Raw genomic sequence first — 27,991 nt, forward strand, 5'->3', positions numbered from 1 at the left:
GAAGCTGATGTCTGAAATCTTTAATGATTATTAAACATAAAAGAAATATTATAATAACAGTTCAAGATACGGATAGCTTAAAGACCTCAGGTGGTTCGTGTTATTTTTAAAGTGCACCCCCTTGCCACTTGGTTTTTATGGCCAGAATGCAGCACACCTCGATTAATGCATATATATACGGTGGAGCAGGGCCCGAATAGAGCTATATCGAGCTATATGGCCACAACAACATGCCCATGCACTTAGCAGTTTTATTGTGCCGTATGTCTCCGTGTCGCAGCAACTTCCATTTCCACTTTCCACTTTCCACGGCAACCCCTTGACAAACGCAACACGTGCGATTTGAGAATTTTATAAAAGTGTTTATTGGCCTCCTCAAGATCGTGTTGCTGTCACCGCTCCCCTCGGCTCCAATTTTGCCCCCGTCGAATGGAAACACGCTGACATTGACGACGCTGACAAGTTTTTAGTGCTCCAATGAAAATTAAAACACATAAAAATGGCTGAGAAACCGCACAATTAAATGGGCGGATTGGTAGACGGGCAGGATATTGGGGCGGTGAAGGGAGTAATTCCACGGAACCATATGGGTGTGTATTATTTTGTTATGTTGCGACTGAAAAGGCCAATAAACGGTGGCAGCACTCCGCGTTTACAGCAAACTCAAGGCCGTGTGCTCAAACACGTCTAAATTATCCGCGGGGAATCGTAATTAAAGCATTATACAATTAAGCGGCAGGCTAAAGGTGCAGCGTGGGATTAAAAGAACGGAAATAACGAAAAGAAAATAGTTCATAAAATAGCAAATGCTCTCGGAAGTCCAATTTACAATTTCCTTCCGAGTTGTAAATCCAAGCCTTCAATCCAGCACTTCCTGGTGTGAAAACTCTTAAAATTTTAGCCCGATTATAAAGTCTCTTAACTTTTGTGGTCGAAATTCTAAGCAAACAGCGTTTGAGTTTTTTAGTTCGTTAAACTCCATTTTTTATTTTTCTTGTTTCCTTTTTTTCAGAAATTTCGTTTTAAAAAACTAGCAACATTGAAAAATCATTGAACCCAAAGCGAAAACTGCATTGTTTGGAGAACAATTTCTGGTTTCGAAAATATTTGCCAATAAACACAGCCGCAATTTGAGTTCAAAGGAGAGTGCTTTAATTAAAAAGGCAGATGGATCGGATGGCAGCGGGTCCTTGGCGAAGGCCGCAAGCACCATACTCATGAGCACCCAATACCCAATGGTTTTGTGCGAACATTTGAAAGTTTCAGCTCGTATCTGTGTCACATTTGCTGGCAGCTCTCATCTCATTGTCATTGCACATTGTTGCTCTATTTAAAACAGACCCACACATGCAATCTAGCACCTTGTCAGTCCATTGTGGCAGACAATTTGGTATAGGTATTGGTACTGCCAGGACACGTTGACATCGCACCACAGAGAGTCCTGTCTACACGGTTGTCTCTATTCCCTTTCCTCTCCTCCTTCTCCTTCTCTTCCTCCTCCTCTTGCTCTTGCTCTTCCTCTTCATCCACCTCCAATGGGCCGCCCTTTGTCAGACCGAAAAATGCAAATTTTCTTTGACATGGCGAAGTACAAGATAATAATTCTCTCACACATGCCAACTGGCGAGTGCAAAAGGATTGCACTGCGGGAAAATAGTACTGCAATGTTAATAGCAAAAATGTAAGCGAAATATTTTTAACAACTAGCTTATACCATTTTATTACGATGTTCTTAACTAAAACGATAAAGAAATATGGATAGAACGTGTTTGGTATCGCACACTATAGTAATTATTTTTATTTCTTTCAATATTTTCCCTATTTATTTCAGTGCTCTATTTTTCGTACTGCTTTCCCCTTAGAGCACTGGCAATTTCCGGTCGCTGCTGAATGTATTCTGCGACTGTTCCTCAGTGTCTTTTTCGCACTCGAAGTTTTCCAATGGAAATTTATGCGTTACCTTGGTGCCAATTAAAGACTCCTCTAATGCTCTTTAATTTTCGAAGAACAAAAGGACGCATTTTCCCGAATACCCAAGGCCCAGTGACCATGTTGTCGCAGATGATTGGCCGCTGTTACAATAATGGCCATAACATGTAATGCCGGATGCTCCCCGCAGATACAATTGTATCTGGGAAATGCATCCTTGGCACGTTAATCGATTCGCCCTGCGGTCCATGAGCGATTCCGCTTTGATTAGCGTTGCACAATTATACGCTGGCCGTAATCGAATGCAATTGTAGCCGCATCGCTTCCATTCGAGGCTGAAACTGAATCTGAATTCGAAAGCGAATGCGAATGCGAATTAGATGGCATTTGGACAATGGGACACTCGCAGCGGAATGCAAATGTGACATGTTCAATCGAAATTCTGGCTCGGACACATTCATGTTCGCCACGCATGTTTCCATCGGTCCGATTAAGCGGAGGCCTTTGTTGTTTGTTTCAATAAATAAATTAACCATCAGGGATCAATGCGGGAGTTATGGCAACAATGGCTATACGCAAATATGTTAATGTGTCATAAGGCGGGCAACATTTTTTAATTATTCACGTTTTTAATGGTTTTAATTGCAGTTAAAGCGCTACAAAGTAGGCTTTAATGGAAAACGGCAAACTGCCCGGCGGAGCTGGTTGAAAAGGTTAAAACATTTTAAATGTTGCGCAAACGGCGGCGGATGTTCAGGTTGTGTTAAATGTTGATTTATGGCCAGGAAGAGCGGCGCACAATGCCCGGCTGCTACTGAAATTTCCATATTAATTCCGCAGTGAACTGAACTATCGAAAAGGGCCAGTCTATTTAGCCCAGCTCCATTTCATCTTCGCGAAGCTCCACAAGAATTCCATCAGTCCGCGGTCTTTCCCACTTCGGAACCTCGTCAAAATCGAAACCAAACAAATTGGAACACCGGGAAAAAGCAGAGTCAATAAAAAACTTTTCACTCAGTTAATGTTGGTTAGATTTCTAATCATAATTATCAACAACCAAACGACAAACATTACTGACAACTCATGATATTCGTGTATTTCAGGTACTCAAATCTACAAAACAAAAACACTAACTAGCTTTGATTTTTATGTGTGTATTTCGTGAGTTGTTTTTCCTCAGCTGTGACTATTTTTGGTCAATGTCTACCATTTTGCATGGGCGGCGTAATAATCATTGACCTTTTTATGGCTGCGCCACGCGCCTTTTAATAAATTGAAAGCGGCGAAAATGTTTACTTCCTACAATTGAGGCCTCCGACAAAGGGAAAATCAATGTTCCAATAAGTCAGCGGCAATAACCATTCAAGATGTCGTCACTCTCCGCACTTTTCCGCTTTCCACCGGCCACGGCAGCTTTTCAGGAATTTTGAGTGAGGCCCAGGGAGGAAGATACAATTGAATTTCAGTGTTGGCAATTTAATTTCTTTTGTTGTCAGCGGCATAAACATTGATGGAAGTGCGATGGCGAGGTGGGCGTATCGGTGGGAGGGGGAAGGGCTGTGGCCACGCCCACACTTTATGTTAGTGTTATTGTTGCTGGCATTTCGGTGACAGCAGGACAATGGGAGGAACACGCTGGGATATCCGGCATACAAAATTAAACAAACAATGACAAGACAAGAACTCGGCCGGGAAACTGCGTGCGAAGACGGGGAAAACTGACCCCGAAGGTTAGAGCAAAGGGGGGACGTTTTACCAGCGGAAGGGGGCGGTGGGGGAGCGTTGAGGGAGTGGGCGTGTCTGCAGCTGCCACTGCGGAAGTGTAAGACACAGCAGGCGCTGCAACAATGTGTATGCCACATAATGACACATGGACCAAAAGGGAAACGAAAGCCAAGCAAAAACCCAACTGAGCTCCAAGTAATATAAAAGCAATTTTCTCCAACCAACACACACACACACATAGAGGGAGAAATGGAAATAGGGGTGGGGGCGGAAAGCGGGGCAAGGTCACGCCTTGTTGACCAAAATTTCACTACAAATGAGTACCTATTGTGGCCGCTGTTGACACAGTGCGAGTCCGAGACTCTGGGCCACAAGAACTCGGCTCAGTCGCACGGCAGACTGCACAGAAATGAACTTGATTTTTCGCTGCAAAAACTCAACGTTGGCAAGCCAACCAGCCACACGGAAAGAAAAGCTTAGCCGCCACTTAGTAAAAACTTGTCTAGAACGAAATTATAAAATGAGTTGTCGATTTAAAGTCACCTCTCTTTTCAACTTTTCTAACTTATACTTGGTTTTTAAACACAAATGGCTTTTATTTAGTTTTTAAACAGAAACAACTTTTACGTTCTCTATATTTTCTGCAATTTTTTCACAGTACATCCATTGTTACTTTCTGAAGGCCAAAGAAGCAGTTGATGACCCGACTGGGGTGGCTGTAAAACAATTGTTGTCGCTCGCTACACATTTTGTGGCCAGGCCGCTTGACCCAATAAGCCCGGAGGCGGATCCTGTTTGAAACAAGCGGAGAGCAAGCAGAAAGTACGGAAAAGCGGGCAGAAAGCCAGCTGAAAAGCCAGGCACTTCATGAACAACAGACCGACAATCAAGAGCCAACGTGCAGAGGAGGAACTCAAATTCCTTCACCACCTGCAGATGGCAGCCAGAAATATCATGCAAATGAGTTCCAATCAATCTAATCAGAATGCACAACCCTACTGAATATGTAAATAATTACGAGCCGAATATTTACATATCCCGAAAAGGAAGTCAAATCAATTTAAACGTATAGCAAATTCGGAGAAAATCCAGAACTTGAGCTGTTCACTCAACTGATTTTGTAGGAACCTCTCGAATGGGAACAAAGTTAGTTTCTGGCTGAGGGAATTGGGATTCAGGTGATCTAAGTCCTGAGTAATTCAACCATTTCCACACTGAGCTTCTTAGAATTATGCAGAGAAGAAACTAGATGTACATACGTTACTGTACTTGGCTACTAAACTTGCTTACTTTTCAATATATAGTACATCTTTTCCCTGACCCTTAACTAATTAAAAATATTTCAGTATAAGGAATTTGTGTTACAAATTTTTCTTAATAGTCTTCTTTGTTCTTTGACCCCCGGAGGCAAATTGCCTAGATAACTATAATTAAAACGGCAAAGTCAGAAAACTTGGGTGAATCTTTCTCGGGTTTTCCACCTCCAACTTAAGCTTCGATTTGGGCTCCTTGTCATGGAGAAGCCTAATGAGCGTCAGGCCTTCAATCTTATGACTTTATGGGCCCGCTCTCATCTGCGCGGCGTCGCCAACTGAGCACTATATACACACAACAACAATGGCGCCATTAGCGTCGTCGTCAGTCGCCACTTTCTCCTCATTTCCCCACCACCCTAACCACCACTACCACCACCCTTGGCACCTCCACCCCCCTGAGCGGATGTTACGTTTCCGGGAAATTGTCGGAAATGGCATTTTCAAAACGAAGATTTTGTTAACCGTCCCACCGGCCGTCCGTCCGTCCGTCCGTCGGTCCGTCCTCAGCCATACATTGATATAACGACCCCGATGATGATGATGATGACAAGCCGGCGATGGGGTGCCCAGTTCCCCAGTTGCCTAGTTGCCTAGGCCAACTCCCGCTCAGCCGGCCAGCTGTTGTTTGTATAACTTTTGGCTCAGGTAGAGCGCTGACAGCAAAAACAGAAACCAGAAACCACACAGGAAAAAAGGTTTACTACAAGGAGTTTTAGAATATATAATATATAACGGAAATCATAAGTCATACAAATATACTTTATATTTTAAATATTATAAAAACTAAAGTTTATTAAATATACCTTTTATAAATATATTTATTTATTTTTTCCAGTTCTGTAAGAAGCACATAGAACCAGAAACCTTAAGTCTTAGCTAGGAAATTGCGTAAAAGCCGCGCCTAAGCGGCTTTAAGAACCTTGTCCATTTGACCTCTGAACCCTGAGCCCAGCACTCGAACATCGAATCTCGACACTCGGGCAGCCACTTGTCGCCTAATGCAATCACAGCAGCCAATGCCAATGCAGTCGAACTTTAAGTGCCAAAACACTTACTTAATGGAAATTACTCGAGCACCCTCCCCGCCACTCGACACGGCTCAGAACATCCTTCGATGGGCGGAGGCTCGGACGAGCCATCTCGATGGGAAGCCCGGATCGGAATTGGTAGCCACTTGAGTGTGTCATGTCCGCACGATTTTTGCTAAAAATCATTTAGCGGCTATGTGCCGGAAATGCGAGACTTCCCCTTAGCAAAACTGGCAAACACCGCACCGCGCCAAAAACCTTTTAAGGTCAATAATTTGATTTCGAGCCGAGAATTTCAATTGAAGACGAGAGAGTAAATCAAAAGTTGCCTTTCTAGCAGAGAAAATTCAGGGAGAATTTGTCATTTGAGAAACAATGGTAAAAATGCTAGGAATTGTCATTCCCAAGGGTAGAATTAAAAAACAGTGGGAAATCAGTTTTTGAATAATAATTAAAAGAATTTTCAATAATTATCTATTTCTATTATTCTACTTTTGTTGCTTTCATATTGTCAATAATTTTATAGAAATTTTTCCAATTAATGTTTTCTATTTTTTACATCGATTTTTCTAACAGTGTTGGCTAGCAGATGCGAATTTCAGGCAATTGATTGAAGCCAGAAAACAGGGCTGCTTAAATTTTTCACTTGCTCGTTGTCGGCACTAATGTCACCAGCACGTAATGCGAACGTGTACCCCACTTGCCCGTTTTTCGCCCACTCTGGTTGAGTGTGTGTGTGTAAGTGTGTGTGTGCTTAGCAATTTCAAAATTGTTGTGTTCAATCAGAGCCGTTTTGCCAGGGCTCAGACTTAAACAAGGAGCAGCAACCACACTCACACCCACCCATCACTTCGAGTCGTCGTCATCGACATCTCTGCAGATACGAGGAGAAATTCACGGAGAAAGTGAGACAGAGAAGAGGAGAGAGGGGAGAGGGCAGAGTCCCGTTATCGATGCTCGAGCTAAAGCTTGTTGAACTGCGAGTCCGGCAGTTGATGTCCAAAGTTCGGATTGTCGGGCTTTCGGTCTGTTTGCCATGCAATCGTGGGGCATGTTTGATGTTTATTGGAATCTGAGTCAGTAGCACTTTTGTGGTTCTCATCCAAAACCGATCAAAAACACCGTCTTGAAAAAGTTCCCAAAGATAAAAGCGTTTCATTGGCAGGAGGTAAGAAAAGTGATCAAAGACTTCCATATTAAAGACTGCAAGATTGTAGTAGGGCTATAAAATGTTAATATAAACGCCAAAAGCAGCTTCATTGCCAACTTATTGTTACATGGGAAGTTGCTACAACAGCATTCAGTTGGTATAAGAGAGCAGAGTAATAATTTTCAGTTTTTTCCTCCTCTCAAATTGCATCCATGGCAACATAATGGTCAAACTCCCATTAGTATTTCATTTCAAAATGTATGCACATTGACCTAAAAACACACTGACACACAGTGAAATATGCGAAGAGGTTACACGCAAAATGCATAAGAAAGCGCCAAAAACTTTGTGCATAAATAAAAATTGAGAAACACGCAGAAGGATGGCAAGATGGGCAGAAAAAGTTGTTTGGAAGGAGGAAAGGTCCCAGGTCAGGTCAAAGATAATAATAATAAAAAACCGCTCAAACATGTTGCCAAAAAAATAAAGAAATGAAAACACAAACAACAACAGCAATAACCCAAAAACAAAAGAAAAACACAAGGAAGTGAGAAAGGAGAAACTTGAAATCTTTCTTCTTGGCCGTTTGCAGAATTTTTTATTTCATTTTGCGTGGAGTTGAGTGAGTTAGCGTTGGCATTTGTCAGTTGCTAGCTGTCAGCGCCCACTTCCTGCCACGCCCCCTCTGCCCTTACACTCTCCTCCTCCCGCCATCACTTAGCCCCCCTCTTTGTCCTTCAGGAGTTGGGAGAGCCCCACTGTGTCTGCAACTTGCCGCAACTTTTAATAAACTTGGCAAGCATTTTTTCTTTCAACCATTTTGTTCCGCTGGTTCAAAGGTTACGCACACTCACACACCCACACCCACCCTGATTTACACAGATACGTAAAATGGGGCAGGGGGCAAAAAAAAAAAAAAAAAACTCTTGCAAAGGGAAAGTTTTACAACCAAACTCAAATTGAAGCAGTTAAATGGCGTATTGTTTTGCAAAATACTTGACCAGGGAGTGAGAAGTTTTGACCAACAAATTGTCAAGTTTTATGCACGGCCATTTGATGAGATTTCATTTTGATGTTCTGGCTCGCTTTTCATGCGATTTTTATTGCCTCCCTGCGCGTTGATCAGGAATCACGAGATGGAAATGGCAATGGCATCCTTAGGGCTCTTAGGAATGGCAGATCCCCGGAGGAAGCCACATTATTATTGCTGCCGCTTCTGCATTAGACGCTAATTAGTGGCAGCTACAAAAACAACGCCTCGCAAATTAGTGTTGCATAACTCGAGGCGCTGCAAGTGAAATATTTGCACATTTGCAGAGGCAAGCCGCCAAGTTGTTGCAGACACATGCTCGTTGGCGCTAGTGTGCGTGTATGTGTATGAGTGTCCGTCAAACAAGCGGTACACAGCCACAGGCAGACAGATTTACTTACACTGAGAAAAGTAATGGAAACCATCAAAATCAGTTCATGAATTTTATGTACGCTAAAACAAAAAATAACTAATTTTGGTGAGTTACTAACAATACATGTGGATTTTAAACATATTCTAAATGATTTCTTAAATAGTAAATATTTGTTTTCACAATTCAGTACATTATGTATCTATTCCTAGTGCGTCAACTTCAACTTCAGTGCTTTATGTGTTTAGTTACTGCCACTGACGCGGCAGTCGCTCCTTTGGTGCGGGTGTTTTTGCTTTGCTGCGGTTTACGCTGCCAAAACTTTCAAATGAGACCCGCCTGCCGTTGCAATTATGTTCAAAATGGCATTACACCTACACAACTGTGAAAACAGTGGGGCGCATTCGCACCCCACGTTGCACACAGTTCGTTGCACTAATTAAAGAAAATTCCACAGCAGAACCTCGAAGGATGTAAAACTACCATGAAGCGTATACGCAGTTCACCTCAAGAATAGTTCAAACATTTGCATAAATTGTTCCTATGGTTGTAACTGAAAGAAATCTTTTTGTCCTGCGGTCGCTGAAATATGTGCGCAAAACATTTAAACACACAGAAATACATCCAGCAGGAAACTAAATTAAAATGAAATGAACCCAAACAAGTTTGAGAGCAGGCGGTCGACATGGCTGATTCATTATTCATACATTCCCGGCTGATTTATTTATAACATATTTAATTTGCCTCTGTCTGCGTCTCTGGAGGCCAGCTGTTGCTTTTATCTGGGGCATAAATTAAAAAGAAGTGCAAATTTAATGAGTTGTATCTAGATAGAAGTCCCCACAAACTCCTATTTTCCGGAGTAATTAAGTTAATTTTTATGCAACCTTTTTTCTAAGGAGAGGTGTGGAGTTTTAAATAAATCTGGGACGGTCTTAAATTATTTATCAATATATCCTTAAAATTGTCGTCACTCAAGAAGCTCAACTATTTCATAAAAGTGGTCAATTACATCATCACAACCCTTTTGAAGTTCTTCTTGCCGAAATGTATAGCATCCTTTTCTGATTTCGAATAACAAAGTATTATTACAACTGCCAAGGACTACAAATATTTGTGTGTCTCCCCTGGGGTGCTTAATAAAAATTGTCTTAGCAACAAGGACTTACGGCGTCCAAAAAAAGTACTTCAACCCTCGAAGAAGAAAGCGTAAGCTCTTCGTTTACTTTTGTTTAACTTCTCAAAAATGCTGACATTAGCATACATATTTAATAAGCAGAGGCATGTGCATGTGTCTAGACGACGGCACTTTAATAAGCACCATCACCGCAGCAGAGCCTTATTTGATTCCATTTCAGTTTTTCCAAGTGGGTTACCCACTTGCCTCCTGGAGGAATGTCTTTGATGTCCTCGCACTCCACGTGGAGAGGGGTCAACAGAAGTGGTGCCAAGCTGTGGTGCTAGAAGGCTCTTTTTTAAGTACTGACAGCGACCAGAAGATGGGTCACAAGTTCAGCACTCGACGGAAGAATCAACTGCCGCCATTCAGCTGCTTGGCTTTCATTTAATAATTCACTTTCATTAGCGAGGAGTGAAATAAAACTGTACGACCGCAACTTAATGAGAGCACCACCCACCTTCCACCACCTCCCACTTTTTCCACCGCCCCTTTTTCGACAATGTTTCATGCCATGCGCCACGCCCCGCTCATTAAAAGTAACCAAACTGTTGGGGACCGCAAACCAGATGACGACAACAACAGCGCCGGCTACAAATAGGGCCAACAACACGTGAAAAGCGGCCAAAAAGGCAGCCGGCAAGGAGCTATCTCCTCAAAGCCCCTCTTCCACCCCCCTTCCATCCCTCTCTATCCCCCAATCCCCCCACTCTGCATCTCGACGGCTTCCTGTTCACGTTACAGCTATCAACGCTAATGACAAAAGCGCGCAAAGTTTGCATTTACTTGGAAAGTGAAAGGACACTAAACATGCCCACAGGGTGTGTCCGGCACAAAAATCACAAAAGAGCATAAAATTAGCGAACGCTGTCGCCGTACTCCAGCGCTTCGTCCTGCCCTGTTTGTCCCCCTGGAGCGGCCAGGACTTTTCGTCCTTGCACAGAGAAAAAACAAAGATTTAAATTGAAATTGCAGAAATCAGCAGAAAAGCATGGGTATTTAATACGCAATTGTTCTTGAAAGTTTATTAAAATATACTATCATTTCTTTATATACTAAATTTTTAAAAAAGAAAATAGGATAAATACAAATGTAGATAAATTTTGAAGGATCATTAAAGTACTGGTATATCATCTAAATACAAACACTTAAAATTTTGTTGCTGTTAAACTGCTTACTTTTTGTATATTAGAAATATCGGATTTCAATAACACACAATTTCTACTTTTATTCATCAAATTCTCGCAATCCCACTACGGTTTTCCCCCAGTTCCCTTTATTTTAAATTTCCTCTTCACAAAAACCACAGGAGGGAGGGCAGGGACATGGAAAACAAGGATTGGGGACAGAGACAGTAGCAAAGTCCGAGTTGGTGGGGCTTTTCTCCCAGCACTCCCATGATGAATTCATGCCATCATTTTGCCTGTAACAAAACTTGTGATTGTTGCTGTTGTTTCGGTGCTGTGTGTGTGTGTGTGTGTTTTTTTTTCGGTGGTTACTGTGTCCTGATTTTTCATCCTCTATCCCAGCAACCAGCCAGCCGACCCACCCACCGACCGACCAACGAAACATCCATCCATCGCACTTACACGAGTTGGTCATTAGCTACGCCTGCCAGCAAATTATTTGGCTGGGTGCGGCGATGGCCAACCATATTGTTGCTGTGGTTCCTGTCATTGTGGTTGTTGTAGGCGGTTATGATAAACATCAGTGCAGCATCGCCGGCGAAGGGGATCCCGCGCTCCAGGAGCTGGAATTGGAATTTCGGAGTGGGCTTTGTACAGCGGACCACGAGCTTTTGCGTGCGTTTAATTTTACAGATGGGCCTGACTTGAGGTTTGTTACACAATTTTCATGTCAAGTACTTGAAATTGTTGCTAGCCAAATCATCAGGGAGTCGTTTGTGTGCACAGAAAAAAGTTAGAGATAAAAGCGACTTGCTCTTAATAAATATTTAATAAGAAAATTTACTCTTGTGTTTATGGAAAAGTATTACGAGTTTTAAAAAAGACTTTTCTAACAAATCTTAGCAGATATAATTATTTAAGTATATATAATACAATTCAATTTTCCCTTCTATTTATTTTCTTAGTGTATAAATAAAATAGGAGCCAGTGGACAAATTGCGTTGGCCATGCAACATGCTAAAAAATTAACGCAATTTTTTCATATTTTATTCAGTTAATGCGAGGGGAGTGGTTTCTTGGCAAATTAGGCGAATTAGCGGGTGGAGGGGCGACTGCCTTTTACAAAGCTGTGGTTTAAGTTCTGTCTGGCTCTTTTATGATTTATTAGACTTTGTTATCTCAGGTTTTCTCTGAGAATAAATCTTTTGTACATCTTTAAGCCAAACTTTAACAGTACTCGTAAAGTGATTGACTGAAGTCCATTAGCATTTTAATGAGTTATTTCTATGGGCAGACAGATCAAATTATATACGAATGCAATTTCATGGACATTACACATACGCAAGGTAAGCCCGATTGGATCGAATATTAAATTGTATTGACTAACGATTTCTTCTGGCCGCCGCCGCTCCTATAAAAATGTAAATTTCTTTTATTGTTCCGAGATTTATTAGACGAAATGTATGTGTCCCGAAAACTGGGAAAACTGCTGATTTGCAGGGATTACTCGGCCAGCGAATGCCGAGGCCATATATCTGGCAAATATATATGCATATATATACGTATTGCAAGAGGGGATCGGTGGTTTTATGTCGCACCCCACGTGGCACAGTTTTTATGCCTTTTGTGCAAAATTTATGATCGTTGCTAACTGTTTTTATGATTCTATTTTGATGATTGTTTTGGTTTTTTCCCTTTCGCCGGGACTAAGCTCTTGGCTCAAACTCTCGGCTCGGTGCCATTTTGTTCGGTTCGGTTTTTGCCGCCGTCCAGTGAAAACATAAATAAAATTCCACTCCGCTGGCGGTGTCAGATTTGCATTGTCTCGTCGCGTTGCTAGGGATTTTTGGCTTTGAGCATGTGTCTGGAAATAGATCACAACTCAATCGATTTTCCGCGGCCGGGCAAACAATAAAATAAACGTTATAACAAGCATAATGGAAATGTTAACAACGGCACGTACTAATCAAAGGCGTTTCCGCAAAGAGGTGGGCGTGGCCCCGACCGACAAAAATGCCGACAGGCTGTCTATCAGTCCGAAAAGGCCAATAAATTGACAGATTCCCCACTTGGGTATGCCGGCAATGTAGTCTGGAAATTGCATAAAGGCATGATTTAATGAATTTCCGGCAATAAAATAATTTAATTTCGGCCTAGTCGGCAGGCGGATGGGTGGGAGTAGCTGGCTCATCATTAACAACGTCAAGAGCCTTTCAAAAATACAAAAATAAAAAAAAAAGTGCGCAAATCTCCGCATAATTTAATAACGTCAAAGTTGGGTGCCTGCTCCATTGCTCTTTGGGCCAAGGTGGCTGGGCTGCGTGTCGCATAATAAAATGCCAGCGAGGCTGACAGGAAGAAGACGCCTTTTGGCCAGGATTTTCCTGGCTTCGCTTACATGGCAGCCCGGCTAATCTATGAGATGTGCTCGCTGCCACCTAAGCCAGCAGCTTTGATATTTCAGCATTAGCCCCATTAAAGTCAACATTATGAATTTTAATTTCGTGCACTCTACGCGAATGAGGGCACACTGAGCAAAAAAAAGGGGTTTGAGAACATGCAATGATTTATTATTCTAGTAGCTTTCTGTATAACAAACACGAGTGAGTTTAACAAATGTGAATTTTTAGGAAAAACTTTGGTTAAAGTTACGCAAGAAGAATGGTTTAAATTTTGCTTAGCTTTAATCCAAGCTTTTATTATCATTTCGTTCTGTGCAGCGGTGTGTCAGTCACAATTAAGAGCGAGAACGTGCGAAGGACGGAGCTGACTTTCAGGACTGCCGGGGCTTCCTGCATTTGTCAGCTGGGGCTGCTAATGCCACTCCCACTGCATTGGCAGTGAAAACAAAGCCACAGATAAAACTTGGGTGGCATCCAGGGGCTCTGAGGCGCCTGCAGAGGGGATGCGAGCGGGGATGTCAAGCAGAGTCTCGGCAATCGCCTTACAAGTGCAATGTCAATTTGTGCACAAAGGGATAATAAGGATTTATGTCAAATGCTGGCGCTGTTTGAGTTTTGCCAATATTTTCACAGATGACTGCACTTGCCTCAAGTGAAAATAAAACGCGGCTTAAGCAGCAGTCACAAAAATAAAAGAAACCAAAAAGATTTCCAGAAAACGCAGACTAGAGAGGCTTGTGTTTCTTCTCAGACTGCACTGGGAAAATTATTTAAGCATTCCAAATAAAAGGTAGTATTAATATGTGTAAATTAGTAAAAATCTATCAAAAACAAAATTAAGATTACTTTTTAAAATTTTCATAGATTTTCACTCATAAAACTTTTTATCAGAAAAAAGGAGATTATTCACCTTTGCCAAAAACAATTCAAATAAGTGTATCCTAAATGTTTACCTTAGTGATTTTAAACCATTTATGGCCCAAAGTTCACCGATTGAACTTTGCACTTAGCCACCTAATGGCTACTTAACTTATTAATTTCCTGTATTAACAACAACCTCTCCTCAAGCAGCTCTCATTAAAACTGCATAAATACACCAGGCAAGCTATCAGAAAGCAATTTCGCCAATAGCTAGCCCCAAAAAGCGCCCTCAAAACTCACTTGAAAAGTTGTGAACTTTCCACCGCCAGCAACAACAACAACAACAATAGCAATAATAGCATAAACTGGAGCAGTAAAGGAAACACTAAGGATACAACAACAAAGGACCGAACAAGCCCAACTTTTCGAGCTGAGAGCTCAGAAAGTGCGCTTTGATGCTTTTACAAGTTTTTAGTGATTTTTTTATGTAGCCCGCTTTTGGGGGGCGGCAGATACCCACACCCAAACCAACACACACCCATACACCCACACACCCACACACCAAAAAACCGAGGCTTTCTAACACACAGACAGTCGAGGGACCACCGAAAGCAATCAGTTTGCGGTACACAATGTGGAAAAGGGGATTCCCCTGCCGTGATAGAAATCATGCTGAGTTGTGAAACGTAAAATTGAATTTACTCTGCCACATTCCCACATTACCCCACTCACACAGAGATTTTCCATGTGGCCGACAGTTTTTCACGCTTTTCACCACCAATTGTGAGCGGGACAAAAGTCTGCTGACTGCGTCGTCCCGTTCCAGCCATAAATCATTGGGCATTTGCCATATGCAAGAGGCTCGCCATTGCTATCACTAAAACCCAGCATTAAACCCGGCTTTGACTTTCATTTACCACAGATATAACTTATACAGCAGCGGTCAGTATAATAATAAAGTCCAGCAGGGATTGTCTAAGCCAATCGAAATAAATTAAAAGTTAAGAGATTGCATCAATTTATTTATACTCTTTGAGAAATATAATTCACAGACACTTTATAGGTTAATCTTATTAAAACCATTTAGTATTTAAATTTAATTTTTTGAACACCACTGTTTTTTTTTTCTGTTCGTCTGAAGACCCTCATCAAATGCAAAACATTTGCTGCTAAGTAAAATCTGCTGGTTTTGCAACAAAAGCTAATAATATAGTTTACGCAATACACTTTATATATAACTCAGCCCCAAATTCTGGCTGTAATCAGCTTAAAGTAGCAAAATGAAACTGATTCAATTGAATTGAAACAAGATGAGTAAGTTGTTGGCTGTCTATTGTTGTCTGTCCGGTTGAATTGTTCATGTAACTGTTGCGGTCTTGGCCATGTTTGCAGACATTCGTGTTTATTTAAATGTAATTAATCTCGGAGGAGCCCAGACTTTGAACTGGCCGCAGATCCAGCTTCTGGTTCTCATTTGGATTCAGGTTGGGGCTTAGGCAATTAGTTGCCGGCTAAGTGGGCGCTGTTGAAAGTGGGCGGGGCCAAGTGCTTCTGGAAAATCTCATTTCCTTCGGCCCAGCAGGATAATCCTTATTTGGCTCTAAAAGCTATTTATGTTTGGTTGTTCGACTTCCATCTCTGGAACCTACAGAAACTTTGGCAGGCTTACAAATAATTCAGATAAGTGTATTATCAGCTTTTGCTAACACATGGACATTGCGAAGGGCATAAACTATTTATTCTGGGATAACTTATGCATTATTTTGAATTATTCTATAACTCTATCACCTGTTTGAGTCATAACTGATTAGTTTGAAATTATCAAACGAATAAGAGATACATTCCAAGTCGCCTTAGGAACTTTTATTGTAACTGAAGCAGACATTTAACACATTTTACTGGTTATTGTTACTGATCTCCTCCCAGCTCAACTCAGAGACTTTAAACCTTAAATGCTGAGCTTGCCATCGCTTTTGGCTTTTAAGCCAACGCAATCTAAGCGGGCCCCAGCGTAATTAATCCAATTTCGCTGTGCGATATTTCACACTTAAAAATCAAACTCCGGCAATTTGTTACACTCACTCGCACGCACCCGAAACACCCGAATCTGAACCAGGAATCCCGGGCCCAAACGATACACATGAGACGGCACCGCTTGAAGCGGAGTGAAGTGGAGCAAGTGGAGCAAATGGAGGGATGGGTTGGGGGATAACTGGGTGTTCGGTTAGTACGTGAGCCCCGCCAAAAGTTGCGCAAATAAATGGCAGTGAAATTTTATAGCACACTTGATAATTTCAGCAATAATTCAGCGCGGCTAATCACCGCATAAATAATCTTAAGGACAGCTCCGCTAAGCTCCACTCACCACCGCCACTACATCGGACCAGTGCGCATATATATCCACCCGATTTGTATATACTCGTACATATATTTATTTGAGTACTCCGCACAGTATGCACTGTGCATGAGGCGCTGAAAACAAACAGGGGAGCGACAGTCTGTCGGAGACACAAACAGGAATCGGAATAGAAATATATATATGTATATAGTATGTGGGGATATATACAGAGGAGTGACGGCTAAGCGGCGGAACAGAGGAGCAAACACGAGCCACGGACCAGCAGCATCCAAAACTCATGAAATCGAGAACTCGGTCGAATGGAACGTGAGCGAAATTTTTGCTAACGAATGTTGACTTTGCCAAAGTACTAAAATCAAATAAAGCCAACAGCTACAACCAAAACAAAAACAGCAAATCAAACAAAATCAACAATCACTTGGTAAAAGTTAGCCCCAGTTGATGAAGACAAACGCTGGCGATACCAAATAGAGACCAAGTTTGGCCCAAACTATTTGGTCATAATACAAAAATTAATATACACCAACGCCAACTTGTGGATCAGTCAGTATTTAAGCGAAGCAAACAAGAAACTTGGCCGTAAATCCATTAAATTCACTTTCCGCTGGCAAAGACACAGTTTCGGGTTCCCAGCTCAAGATCCTGTTTTCGGTACCATTTGACTGTCAGCCTGTCAGTGGAAAAACAACAAGGACCACAAAAATGTAGGTTATACACAGATGTACACACACACACACACACGCTTACAATCGCACACACAAGTACAATAGAAGCAGATACATTGCGTATACGCCGCATGTGCCACGCGAATAGCGGAAAGGAAATAAAAGGCAGGAAAACAACAAAATAGGAAATTTAATGCGAGCGCGGCGTGAACCGAAAGTTTAAAGCCAGCCATACTGGCAGTCTGAAAGGCAATAATTTGTATAACTTTATGAAGGCCCAGGATCCAGGATCCAGGATCTCAGGAAGCAGCCATTCCCCCGAAAAAATAAACTTGCTTGAATAATTTACCAGCAAATTTGACGACTCCAACTCCGAGTGAAATGGTGGCACTTGGTTTTATATTTAAAGTTTAACTGACGGCAATGTTTGAACACTTTTTCTTGCGACTGTTTAAGCACTTTATCTTCCGACTGTTTCAACACACTCAATTTATTAGCTAAGCACTTAAATTTATTTCTTCTTTTGGCCTATTTCACTTTTGTAATCCTTTTCTATTTGTGTATTTATTTTGTATTTTTTTGCATGCTTGTTGTAACGGCGCCTGTAGCGACCAGATAGTTTAGTTCGGCCTAGAAGCATGCTTTAAAATATATCTAAGCTCGGCTTAGTGTCTTAGCTAATTACACATATGTTTGATAAATCAGCTGTAACAGAGATGCAGTGGGAAGCTCGTTTTAGACATCTGGTGTTATCATCTGTGGCGAACTTCCGACCATACCCTAGCCTAACACTACCTATATTTGGTAAGGTTCTTTTCTGATTGACATCCGATATGAGCAGACGTGCCAATTTTTCTCAACGTCAACAAAGTTTTGTTTAAATACTATATATTGAAATCGTGGAAAATAATAAGAGGAATAAGTGCAGCGAGCCTAGCTGAGTAATATTTTTGTGATTAATTTTGGAAAACTATTGAGATGTAAGTGGTGGAAGTAGATTTTTTATCAATTCTAACCCCAGATTTTCTTTAGATATATATGATATATATATTTCTCACGTGGCCATCAATACTGGCATCCGTGGGAGCTCCCCTTCAAGACAGTGGGGGGCATGATTTAATATCGTGCCCCAAATTAAATCGGACAAGAAAAATGAGGAGTTTCAACTGGAATTAAATTCAAGAATGCGGCATTAAAGAAGTGATTTGGAGAGATGTTTAACCCTCTCTACCCACGGCAGCAGCAGCAGCAGATTTAGTATAGCCAAATATGGACACAAAAGGGAATATATAACCTGGAATTGCTTTTAAGCCGCTACTGCGATTTTTTTTTAAAGTGAAATATTATAATTAAAAATTTGAAAGTTTTGAAACGTGCCAAAGTGAAGAAAATTTAATGAATCAAAGATAGCAACATGCCGTAAAAATCAAGTTTAAGTGATATTTTCTAAAGTCTGAATGATTCAGTCTAAAACGTAATATTTAAATTAAATTAAATTTAAAACTTAATTTTTCACGAGTGGAGTTATTTACGCATCGATTTTGTTTTGGAAAATTCGCTCAACTATGACTTAAAAGCGATAAATTAAATATTTATTTTTTTTTTGTAAATTTAAATATAATTTGAAAATAGCAACTTCTGATAAGAAACAATAGTGAATATTAAATTTAAAAATGTGGTTAAGTGAAGATATCACAGTCGCTTCTCAGTAAAATATGTAGGCCTAAAAGGGTTCCAAGTTAAAAGATTTTTATAGAATAGTTTTGTGTTTTCGAGCCCCAATTTCACCCTTTACAGCCACCTGCCCGGGAGATCGATCTTTCGCCGCTGGAACAACGTATAAGCTGTGAGTTTATTATTCTCATTATTGCATTTATATCTATTCTATTTATATCTTATTGCGAAATACTCTATGAAATAATTTTTAACAATCTACTTGAATGAAACTGTGAATTTAAAAGAACCCTGAACCGATAGCCTCACTAAACTAAATTAAATTAAACAAAAAGATATCAAACAGAATGAAGATGATTTAGTGAAATAAAAAAATAAATTAAAGCAATGAAATTTAAATATCTATTGTTATACAAGAGTAATATTTTTTTATTGATGAAGTACGATATCTGAATACCCTATATTTTTCTTATTTCTTATCTTTTTAAATATATACGAACATTATAACTACTTTAATTTATGAGGATAACATCATTTAAATATTTAAGTATCTAAATAGTATTTTTATCGCCTTTATATCATTTATTATATTTATATAAAATTGGTAGTATCTACCTGTTAGCAAATAACAATAATGAATTCTTGTATAACTATTAATTAAATTGTATTTGAAATGAATTTCGAGTAGTTCACGTTTTTTTTAACTCGGCTGATGCTTCCACAATCGTAGGGTATTAGGGGTCACCGGAGTTTAGCTCTGAAGGATGGTGATCATAGGTAGGGTGGGCATTTCGCGACCACGACAACATCTGTGGCATCGCTGATTCTAACTTTTCTCGATCCTTTCTATCTCTTGTTTTTTTTGAATTTTATCTATTTCTCTTCTGATTTTGATATCTCGCATTTATTTTCGTCAGCACACTCAATTCTGGTCTTAAAAGTAATAATATGTAGCTAGTGTGCGGATTTGTCTAAGCAAGACCTCCACCCCCAAAGCAGACGAGCGAGAGCCGGACCCTATAGTGTGCACCCGCAAGGACAGATCCTAGAACTCACCACAGAATACCTTCGTTACACGCTACAGTTATAATATCATTATTATTATTATTATTATTATTAAGGAAGGTGGCGCCCAACGTGTGGGGCCTTAGTGAGTACAGTATTACCTCATTAAGACTCACCGATAGATAAATTCAATCTCTTTTCTTTCTTTCATTTATTTCAACTTTAACTTCTGATCAAAATCTCTTATGTTGATTTTTATTTATTATGGATAACAGAGCAAGTGAACATTAGTTTCCGTCTGGCCTTAATTAAAAGTCCGTGTAAGAATTTTCCTTCCTTTTGTATGTGATGATAAGGAAAACTTAGTCTGAGGAAAATACAGAGAGTATCAAATTGCGATTGATCTTCTGGCCCTTGCTGGTTTACCAAATCACTACAATATTCACACTTACTTAAATAAATGCTTTCTTCAAGCTTAGGCGTTTCGGAAAATAGAGGCATTGTTTTACTGAAGTGCCCTATCCACGGTTGACTTTTAGAAAGAATTATTTATAATTTTTTCTTAGAGGAATTAGACTTATGTGAGTTGAGACTGGAACATAAGAACTTTTTTTTTTAAGAATAACTTATCCGTTTCATATTTATTAAAGCCTAATTACTTCCCTTATTGAATTTTCTTGTAGTAAGAAAGGCAAGAAATTCACTTCATCTGTATTCTTTTCTTCTTTCCTGAGAAATGTTAGTAGTAAATAAAATTTTTATCCTACGAGTTGTGGACATCAAGCTAGAGTTAAAGCTTTATCTTTATTATTATAACCACAGTTTATATCGTGAGAGTTACCGATTGTTGTTGAAATCATTTGATATTAATGATACAACATTTTTTTTTTTATCTTTTTATTTCTTTTTGAGCTGTTGTTGAAATCATTTGGTATTAATGATACAACATTTTGGTTTTAAATTATTTTGGTTTTGAGCTGTTGTTTAAATCGTTGGAAATTAAGGATACAACATTTTGTTTTTTTTGCTTTTGTTATATTTTTATAAATTTTCAAAATGGGATTAGACCGTTCTCCGGGAAAAGCATCGCAAGGAGGTGCAAAGCCAGTCTGTCCGTTATGTAAAGCAGATATTAAGGCAGCAACCGATTTATTTGAAACTGTATGCCATCACGAATTTCACAAGAAATGTATTGAGGCACATTTGAAGAAAAGTGAAAGCTGTCCAGTATGCAGAATTTCTTGCAGGCCAGTAGCCGAGAGTAAAGGTTTACAAACGCGATCCCAATCTAAAAGTCGTGGCACAGAAAGTATTGATGATAGAAATATATCTGAAAACGTCCCTGGTACGTCAGGAGGCGCTCATAGTAGTAGCAGTAGGGATGTAGATCCAGCTAATGTTGCTAATGCAATGACGTTACTCTCAATGGAGCGAAGACTGCTCACAGTGTTGTCAGAGAAAATGACTGAGTTAATACAAACTTCAGTGAGTGACAGTATTCAGAGATTAATCTCCCCTCCATCTAGCTCCAATGCGAATGACAGAGATAGGTCAGCTACTCCACCACCCTTAGACCGACCAATTTCTGGCAATGAACATATCCAAAACACAAATTTTGTCGCGCCTAACTTAGGTTCTCCAAGTTCTCATAGAAGTATCCCTTCTGATCTCTTAAATAGACCCGACAAGGTCGTGCATATCCTGAATGGATGGAAGATAAAATATTCCGGATCAGGTGTATCGATAGACAATTTTATTTACAGAGTCGAAGCGCTGACGCATCAGACACTTGAAGGCAACTTCTCAGTGCTTTGCAGAAATGCTAGCGTCTTATTCGAGGGCAAAGCCAACGAATTTTATTGGCGTTACCATAAATCGGTAACCGAAGTACGTTGGGATAGATTATGTTCTGCCTTGCGATTGCAATTTCGTCAAAAAAGGGACGATATTGATGTAGAAGAGTTAATCAGAAACAGAAAACAAAAGCCCAATGAATCTTTTGATAGTTTTTACGATAGTGTAAACGTATTAGTCGATCAGTTAGAAGTACCATGGTCGCCGAGAAAACTTGTCCGAATTCTCAAAAACAATTTGAGACCCGAAATACGCCATGAATTGTTGAATGTTGACATTTCTTCAGTATCTGAGTTGAGAGAAACTTGTCGTCGACGCGAAGCTTTTCTAGACGATGTCAAACGCTCTCACGGATACAGTAAAAACACACCGTTTAGACGAGAAGTCTCAGAGCTTATTCAAGAGCCAGATTCTCAGAATGGGTCCGAATCCGAAAGTGAATTAGAGGTGGACGCATTTTCCTTGGTATGCTGGAATTGCCGCAAAGAAGGGCACAGATACCAAGATTGCTTATCAGAGAAGCGCGTATTTTGTTACGGTTGCGGAACCGCTAACACCTATAAGCCAAACTGCGTTAAGTGCTCAAAAAACTTAAAGCCCGGCAGTTCGAAGTCGCAGTTCAAACCGAAGACTTTGAATGCCTCTCGTCACCAATCAACTATGACCGATCAGATGTGAATGCACCATTAGTCGCATCACCAACTTCCCCGGACGTATCAAAAAGCAATGTCGGCTCTCTACTGCATTGTAAACTTAAAAAGTTACCTCAGATTTTAACTCCTACTGTGTTTTCTGAACATCTCTTAGAAATCCGTAAGTCTCGCAGCGCCGAAAGAATTAAAAGGTTTTGGCAGAATGTTAAAAGCTGTAGGCTCGGGTTGAAATATATTTGTTCTCTCCCTACGGGATCAAGAGATCCACGACCATTTCTGCCGATTCGCTTATTAGACCGTACTGTTTTTGGTTTGCTGGACTCAGGGGCCTCAATAAGTTGTATTGGAGGAGATCTAGCTAAAGAAGTTATGGCGAATGATACCGAATACAAGCCATTAAACATTAAAGCCAAAACAGCAGATGGACGACCTCAGAAAGTAGTAGGAAGAATGGAAATTGACGTAGAATATGGAGACAAGAGAAAACCTTTAAATATTTACCTAGTACCGTCTTTGAAACATGATCTTTATTTAGGTATAGATTTTTGGAGACTATATGATCTTCTCCCCAAAAACCTTAATATATCAGAGTTAGAAACTACTATCGAAGCTAGCAGCAAGGTCGAAGTTGATCAACACGACTTGTCTGCTGAGGAAAAAGCAAAGCTTGGCAATGTCATCAATTGTTTCCCGTCATTCACGCAGGAAGGACTTGGAAAAACGAATTTAATAACTCATGCAATAGATGTGGGTGGAGCGAAGCCGATTAAACAGCGCCATTTTCCAGTGTCGCCAGCTGTTGAGAAGAGTATGTACGCCGAAATTGACAGGATGTTGCAAATGGGCGTAATTGAAGAATCGGAAAGCGCTTGGTCTTCCCCTATAGTGATGGTTACCAAACCTGGTAAAGTTAGAATTTGTTTAGATTGTCGAAAAGTCAATAGCTTTACAGAGAAAGACGCATATCCGCTTCCTCAAATCAGCGGAATTTTGAGTCGTTTGCCTAAGGCGGAATATATTTCAAGCTTGGACTTGAAAGATGCTTATTGGCAGGTGCCTTTAGAAATTAATTCTCGAGACAAGACTGCGTTTACAGTCCCCGGTAGGCCTCTTTACCAATTTAAGGTAATGCCTTTTGGCCTATGCAATGCCACAAGTACTATGTCTCGCTTAATGGACAAAGTCGTTCCAGCGCATCTAAGAAACGAAGTATTCGTTTATTTAGACGATCTTCTTGTGGTTTCCTCCAACTTTAACAGTCATCTTGACGTTCTCAGAGAGATCGCATTTCACATCAAGCGTGCAGGATTGACAATCAATATTGGCAAAAGTCATTTCTGTATGCAACGGGTGCGTTATCTTGGCCATATTGTTGGCGATGGCGGAATCCGAACAGATCCTGATAAGGTCAAAGCAATTACCGAATTTCCTGTTCCTAAAACTTTACGAGGTTTAAGGAGTTTTATGGGATTATGCGGCTGGTATCGCAAATTTGTACCAAATTTTGCCTCTCTTGCTTCTCCCTTAACCGACTTGATGACAACAAAACGTAAATTCTGTTTGACTCCTGAAGCACTGAAGGCATTCGAAGCGCTGAAGAGTCGTCTTAGTGAAGCTCCGGTATTGAGTAGCCCGGATTTTTCTAAGCCGTTCGCCATCCATTGTGATGCTAGCAAGACTGGTGTCGGTGCCGTCTTGGTACAATTATCTCAAGAGGGAGACGAACGTCCGATAGCTTTTATTTCGAAGAAACTAAATCGTGCGCAGAGAAACTATACCGTAACCGAACAGGAGTGCTTAGCAGCTATAGTAGCCCTGAAGAATTTTAGAGCATACGTGGAAGGACACGAATTTACCATCATCACCGATCACGCATCGCTCAAGTGGCTCATGTCCAATCATGACCTTAGTTCTCGTTTAGCTCGGTGGGCATTATCTCTTCAAAGATTTCGATTTAAGATTGAGCATCGAAAAGGTTCTTTAAACATCGTTCCCGACTCCTTGTCTCGCGTTAACGAAGATGAAGTAGCAGCATTAGATTTTCGTGAAGGGTTGCTGGTTGATTTAAATTCAGAGCACTTTAAATCTGCTGCGTATCAAGATTTGGTAGCAAAAGTTTCGGCAAATAAAGTAAATTTCCCTGACTTAAAAACAGAAGACGGCTATGTTTACAGAAAAGCAGAACATTTGACAGGTGAAAAGGTTCACGATGAATATGCCTGGAAGTTATGGATACCGACAGAATTGATACCTGAAGTCCTCTTCCAAGCACATAACAGTCCTTTGGCCTCCCATGGTGGCATCCATAAGACTATCGAGCGTGTTAGAAGATATTATTTTTGGCCTCGTCTTGTGCCTGACATCAAAGCATATATCAATGCTTGTGAGACATGTAAAACAACCAAATCACCAAATCAAGTTCTCAGACCGACTTTAGGAAAAGCACCAATAACTTTTAGGCTTTTCCAACGAATTTTCATTGATTTTCTTGGTCCTTACCCTCGATCGAGAAGTGGAAACATAGGCATTTTCATTGTCCTCGATCATTTCTCTAAATTTGTATTTTTAAAACCTGTTAGAAAGATAAATGCTGATGTCGTAATAAAGTACCTTGAAGGCGAACTATTTATGACATTTGGTGTTCCAGAAACTGTCGTATCAGACAACGGGTCACAATTCCGTTCTGTAGCATTTCAGAAACTTATGAAGCAGTACAAAATTTCACACACGCTAACAGCTGTTCACTCGCCTCAGGCCAACGCTTCTGAGCGCGTAAATCGTTCTGTCATCTCAGCTATTAGAGCGTACTTGCGTCCTGATCAAAAAGACTGGGATGAGTATTTGAACAAGATATGTTGTGCCTTACGATCTTCGTTTCATTCTAGTATTGGTACCACACCATACTATATGGCTTTTGGTCAGCATATGGTTACTTCAGGATCAACTTATGCTTTGTTAAGAAAATTGAATATGCTAGACGACCGCTCGCTATTGTTTAATAGACAGGATTCTTTCCAGATAATTCGCGAAGAAGCTAGTAAGCAAATGCAGAAAGCTCACGATCGTAACGAAAAGAGATACAACTTACGTTCAAGAGAAGTATCTTTTGTGGTAGGACAGGAGGTATTTCGACGTAACTTCAAGCAGAGTTGCTTTCAAACAGGTTACAACGCCAAATTTGGACCTTCCTTCGTAAAAGCACGCATTAAAAGAAAGATAGGTAATAATTACTACGAGCTTGAAGATTTGCAAGGGCGACTGTTGGGTAATTATCACGCCAAAGACATTCGCCAATGACGTCACTCCAGGCGGTATCAGCCTAGGGTATCTAGAATGAAATACCCTAGTCTGATTGCGGCAGGGGGGTTTTGTAACGGCGCCTGTAGCGACCAGATAGTTTAGTTCGGCCTAGAAGCATGCTTTAAAATATATCTAAGCTCGGCTTAGTGTCTTAGCTAATTACACATATGTTTGATAAATCAGCTGTAACAGAGATGCAGTGGGAAGCTCGTTTTAGACATCTGGTGTTATCATCTGTGGCGAACTTCCGACCATACCCTAGCCTAACACTACCTATATTTGGTAAGGTTCTTTTCTGATTGACATCCGATATGAGCAGACGTGCCAATTTTTCTCAACGTCAACAAAGTTTTGTTTAAATACTATATATTGAAATCGTGGAAAATAATAAGAGGAATAAGTGCAGCGAGCCTAGCTGAGTAATATTTTTGTGATTAATTTTGGAAAACTATTGAGATGTAAGTGGTGGAAGTAGATTTTTTATCAATTCTAACCCCAGATTTTCTTTAGATATATATGATATATATATTTCTCACGTGGCCATCAATACTGGCATCCGTGGGAGCTCCCCTTCAAGACAGTGGGGGGCATGATTTAATATCGTGCCCCAAATTAAATCGGACAAGAAAAATGAGGAGTTTCAACTGGAATTAAATTCAAGAATGCGGCATTAAAGAAGTGATTTGGAGAGATGTTTAACCCTCTCTACCCACGGCAGCAGCAGCAGCAGATTTAGTATAGCCAAATATGGACACAAAAGGGAATATATAACCTGGAATTGCTTTTAAGCCGCTACTGCGATTTTTTTTTAAAGTGAAATATTATAATTAAAAATTTGAAAGTTTTGAAACGTGCCAAAGTGAAGAAAATTTAATGAATCAAAGATAGCAACATGCCGTAAAAATCAAGTTTAAGTGATATTTTCTAAAGTCTGAATGATTCAGTCTAAAACGTAATATTTAAATTAAATTAAATTTAAAACTTAATTTTTCACGAGTGGAGTTATTTACGCATCGATTTTGTTTTGGAAAATTCGCTCAACTATGACTTAAAAGCGATAAATTAAATATTTATTTTTTTTTTGTAAATTTAAATATAATTTGAAAATAGCAACTTCTGATAAGAAACAATAGTGAATATTAAATTTAAAAATGTGGTTAAGTGAAGATATCACAGTCGCTTCTCAGTAAAATATGTAGGCCTAAAAGGGTTCCAAGTTAAAAGATTTTTATAGAATAGTTTTGTGTTTTCGAGCCCCAATTTCACCCTTTACAGCCACCTGCCCGGGAGATCGATCTTTCGCCGCTGGAACAACGTATAAGCTGTGAGTTTATTATTCTCATTATTGCATTTATATCTATTCTATTTATATCTTATTGCGAAATACTCTATGAAATAATTTTTAACAATCTACTTGAATGAAACTGTGAATTTAAAAGAACCCTGAACCGATAGCCTCACTAAACTAAATTAAATTAAACAAAAAGATATCAAACAGAATGAAGATGATTTAGTGAAATAAAAAAATAAATTAAAGCAATGAAATTTAAATATCTATTGTTATACAAGAGTAATATTTTTTTATTGATGAAGTACGATATCTGAATACCCTATATTTTTCTTATTTCTTATCTTTTTAAATATATACGAACATTATAACTACTTTAATTTATGAGGATAACATCATTTAAATATTTAAGTATCTAAATAGTATTTTTATCGCCTTTATATCATTTATTATATTTATATAAAATTGGTAGTATCTACCTGTTAGCAAATAACAATAATGAATTCTTGTATAACTATTAATTAAATTGTATTTGAAATGAATTTCGAGTAGTTCACGTTTTTTTTAACTCGGCTGATGCTTCCACAATCGTAGGGTATTAGGGGTCACCGGAGTTTAGCTCTGAAGGATGGTGATCATAGGTAGGGTGGGCATTTCGCGACCACGACAACATCTGTGGCATCGCTGATTCTAACTTTTCTCGATCTTTTCTATCTCTTGTTTTTTTTGAATTTTATCTATTTCTCTTCTGATTTTGATATCTCGCATTTATTTTCGTCAGCACACTCAATTCTGGTCTTAAAAATAATAATATGTAGCTAGTGTGCGGATTTGTCTAAGCAAGACCTCCACCCCCAAAGCAGACGAGCGAGAGCCGGACCCTATAGTGTGCACCCGCAAGGACAGATCCTAGAACTCACCACAGAATACCTTCGTTACACGCTACATTGTTTTCCTTTTTTCCGCACCAAACAAATCGCTGTCCAGAATCGTGGGGCAAAAAGCGATGGCTCCACTTTCCACTTTCACTGCCAAACCGACCGTTAAATTCAACGTTCGCCACGCATCTGACTGATTT

The 27,991-nt window shown here is 39.9% G+C and overlaps 1 protein-coding gene and 1 long non-coding RNA gene across 3 annotated transcripts in view; one reads left to right on the forward strand and one right to left on the reverse strand.

The window, feature by feature from the left end:
- The window catches only part of LOC108092183, a 57,238-nt gene extending 29,247 nt beyond the window's left edge, over positions 1 to 27,991 (reverse strand). Inside the window, exons 1-2 of one of the 2 annotated variants that reach the window (XM_043208923.1) lie at positions 27,860 to 27,989; positions 17,489 to 17,725 (exon numbers count right to left, since the gene is read on the reverse strand). The gene's annotated coding sequence lies outside the window, so the exon portion shown is untranslated. Of the gene's footprint in view, positions 1 to 17,488; positions 17,726 to 27,833 lie in introns of both variants that reach the window. The other variant, XM_043208922.1, reaches the window with a different exon arrangement.
- Positions 17,728 to 19,324, forward strand: LOC122320719. Its single transcript, XR_006245780.1, has 2 exons — positions 17,728 to 18,119; positions 18,172 to 19,324. It is a non-coding gene; the product is annotated as an uncharacterized LOC122320719 (long non-coding RNA).

This window comes from Drosophila ficusphila, unplaced genomic scaffold (genome assembly GCF_018152265.1).
Source record: "Drosophila ficusphila isolate 14025-0441.05 unplaced genomic scaffold, ASM1815226v1 contig_791, whole genome shotgun sequence".
NCBI lineage: Eukaryota > Metazoa > Arthropoda > Insecta > Diptera > Drosophilidae > Drosophila > Drosophila ficusphila.